Raw genomic sequence first — 4,032 nt, 5'->3', positions numbered from 1 at the left:
AAATAACATATCTATATATCTCTTACAAATTGTATTTAAATTCAAATCTCAACTAAAGCTAGATGTTATTTAAGAACCCAACTTTTTGTGCTACCACATTAAAAATAAATGTAATACAAGTTTCTATAATTTAGAAAGGAAAGCTGAGAGTATGTTTTTTTTAGTTCATTACCACAAAAAAATTAATAAAAACACAAGTGAAGGTATAACGTTCTCAAATAAAAAGTAGATTAGCGTGTTTATAAATTCTTTAACAAGTTTATTAGATTTACAAGATAATATATTACAGAAGTTAGAAAAGTACAACAAAGACATGTATACAATTACAACAATATGAACATAATTTGACTCTGAATAAAAACTCACTATTGTATTTGGTTTAATTACTCTGTTGGTTTTTATAGTTTCGCAAAATTTTCAATTAGGTCCCTATACTTTTTTTCATTTTAATTGGGTCTCTATACATTAATTTTTTTCAATTAAATCTCTGCCGTGAGTATAACGTTTAAGATAACAGAATATTCTATTTAAAAAACGAATATTCTTATGAATTAGTTAGAATAACTAGTTGAACATACATTTATTATTTTAAAATACCAAAAATACTCCTGATATTTTATCCCAAAGAAAAAAACCCTATCCAGCCCTTTTCGACCATCATCGCCAGCACCACCATCATCGCCAGTCATCGCCAGCACCCAAACGACGCCCTTTTCGACCCTGCCGCCTCTCCGATGGCGCTTGACGACGATCTCAAGAGCGACAACCAGAATGCGCGCGGCGCCGTCGCTGCAAATCTGTCCCGCAAGAAAGCCACCCCTCCTCAACCCGCCAAGAAGCTCCTCATCAAGCTCCGCACAGTTCCATACTCCTCAATTTTGTCCTTTTTCCTTTTGAGGATTTTGTATAATTCGGGGGTGATGAATGGGTTGTTTTATTTGTGTTAAGGGCCTCACTTTAGTGAATTTCTTAGCTGCTTAGTTAACACTAGGGGTTTGAGTTATGTTAATGGCTTGTTCTTAATATAGTTTTTGGGTTAGAAATTGAATCGAAGTTTGTTAATTGGTAATCATCTTATAGAGCAGATATATAAGATTTTGTTCATTGGTTACATTGATAATTGTTCGGTTGGTCGGGTACCGGACGTTTCGGGTTAGGACTCTGAGGTCAATACTTCGGTTGATGGGATAGCTCGTCTGGTCGCGGTTTCCATATTCCGGGTGAGCGAGGTCCCGAGCACTTCTGATGGAGAAAGGGGGGGGGGGCCACCTGCAAAGACACTCCGACGCCCTTGTCAGAATATGTGCAGGCGGAGAGAGTGATGTATGAAATGTGACGTACCTTGCAGAAAAGGGGATACTGTCGAAGCCCCGACCACTGAAGGACAGGACGGGAGGAAACAAGAACCTCTACTGCGAGTACCACAAGGGTTACGGGCACAAGACCCAAGACTGCTTTGACCTAAAGGACGCCCTCGAGCAAGTGCATCGGCGGCAAAGGCCATACCTTTCTTCAACTTAATGAGAAAGGGAGTGACGTTCGAATAGACACCAGCATGCGAAGAAGCATTCAACCACTTCAAGCAAATCTTGGCGGCACCACCAGTCCTCGGGAAACCCAGAGCCGGAGAACCACTCTACCTCTACCTATCAGTAACCGAGGAAGCGCTTGCCGCGGTCCTCGTCACAGAAGAAGCGAGGACACAACAGCCCGTCTACTTCGTGAGCAGGGCACTCCAGGGACCGGAGCTGAGGTACAGCAAACTGGAAAGACTGGCGCTGGCACTCCTAGTATCCTCCCGAAGGTTAAGACAATACTTCCAAAGTCTTTTATCTTTTGTTAAAACCCTCTTACTTGATATCTGTTCCTCGTGACCAAAATCTAAAACGGCACCCCGGGACTGATCACCCCGGGAGCCAGACGGCTCACCTGCCCACTGGAAGGGCCCACTACTGGCGTGTATATAAGGGGAGACTGGCTCTCCCCCCAAGGTACGTCACATTTCATACATCACTCTCTCCGCCTGCACATATTCTGACAAGGGCGTCGGAGTGTCTTTGCAGGTGGCCCCCCCCCTTTCTCCATCAGAAGTGCTCGGGACCTCGCTCACCCGGAATATGGAAACCGCGACCAGACGAGCTATCCCATCAACCGAAGTATTGACCTCAGAGTCCTAACCCGAAACGTCCGGTACCCGACCAACCGAACAATAATAAATAAACTTTGAGAAGCAAAACTGGAAGCCAGAGAACTCTTATTCATTTTCAGTGTTGCAGCAATAAGCACAAGTTATAAGCTGAAAGCAAGATGTGTCCATCTGTCTATGCAGGGAAAAACTTTTCATTGCTTGCACGTATTTATAATGTGTGCTAGCTTTCTCTGTAGTTTTATTGACATTTGCTGTTAACGAGCCAAATGCCTCTTTCCTATGGCATGTTATATTCAATTTTGATGTAATACTTTTCAAAACACTGTTTGATAGTTCTACTTCTACTCACTGATTCTTTCGATCCTCATGATAATGATGATAAATCTTGTACAGAGTGTTTTGATTTTGGAAGAATACCAATAAGTTAGCTGTTACTAACCTCTATTGTTCTCTGCAATATATCCCCACTATGGGCTCATATGTTGTTGTTGCCAGATGGCAGAAACTATGACAGATTATATAAGAAAATTCTTAGTTAACCCACTGAATCTTCTTCTTTGATATAGATATCTGTATAATAGCAATATTAAGGGAGACTTGCATACAGAAATTAGTATAAAATCTTGCAAATGTAAAATGAAAAAGATATATGACTGGCCTGACAATTCAGCAGACATGGTCTCACCATTTGCTTCCCTCTACTTACTTCTCTCTTTCTCTCCCTTACCACACTCTCATGGCGCCTACTTGAGGTGTTGGTCCTCTAATTTTCTTACCATCCTTCTTAATCACCCCTCAGTAAGTGGTCGCTTGCTAACACAATAATAATTTGTTCAACCTGATTTTTGTAGGTTCAGATCCAATTAAATCTAGTTTTTATGTAAAAGATATTAGTCTGATGTATCTATCAAGTATTAACCACTTCCATCCAATTTTGTGCCTTGGCCTTCCATCCAATAACTTGACAATGCAAGATTATTTTCCTTCTTTGAGGTATATTCCTGGCTTCAATTCTTTGTATGCATTGAATTAGTAATAATTGTAACTTTCTTTTTGTAAAGGTAAACCATCGATGCCACCGAATTTTGAGGAGGATACATGGGAAACAGTGAGATATTTGTTTGTAGGCTGTGAGTGATTTATGTTTTCTTAATCAACTGGAAAACATATCATTGATATGCTATGTCCATTCTGTAATTATAGGAATATTTTTCATGTCTTAGAATCATTGAATAGGGATTATAGGAATATATTTCATTGAATATTTATAGTTTTACCGAATTTTCAAGTAAGTCCCTATATTTTTTTTCTTTTCAATTAGGTCCCTAAGAGTATAAAAGTAATTTCATAATTGACTAACATTTTTTTGACGTTTAACGTTAATAGGGACTTAATTAAAAAAAATTAATGTATAGAGACCCAATTAAAAGGAAAAAAAGTATAGGGACCTAATTGAAAATTTTGCAAAACTATAAGAACCAACAGAGTAATTAAACCTATTTTTTTTAAGAAATTATGGTAATATGAAATTATGAACATGCACAAAATATTTAAGCTATATAAATACCACTAATTAATCTATTATTTTAATTACCATGAGCTAGTTTCACTGCCAACAACAATAATATAATAATAATAACAATGTCATCATTAATAAAAAAGAAGGTACACTTTACAAGAAAACATATATCACCCATGAGATCTCAAATTGCCATCGCAATCTAGGGTTTAATAATCCAAATAAGTATTTAACACAACTATTATTTCAGAACCAAATAAAAGGTCTCACGACAGACCTTATTATTAATACATTAATACACAGATAGCTAGAAACAACATAATTAACATACCACATCTTTTTTATTATTTGTGCCAATACATTC

Source organism: Arachis ipaensis, chromosome B03 (assembly GCF_000816755.2).
Source record: "Arachis ipaensis cultivar K30076 chromosome B03, Araip1.1, whole genome shotgun sequence".
NCBI lineage: Eukaryota > Viridiplantae > Streptophyta > Magnoliopsida > Fabales > Fabaceae > Arachis > Arachis ipaensis.
The sequence above is the reverse complement of the archived record's forward strand: the minus strand, read 5'-3'. Positions refer to the sequence as shown.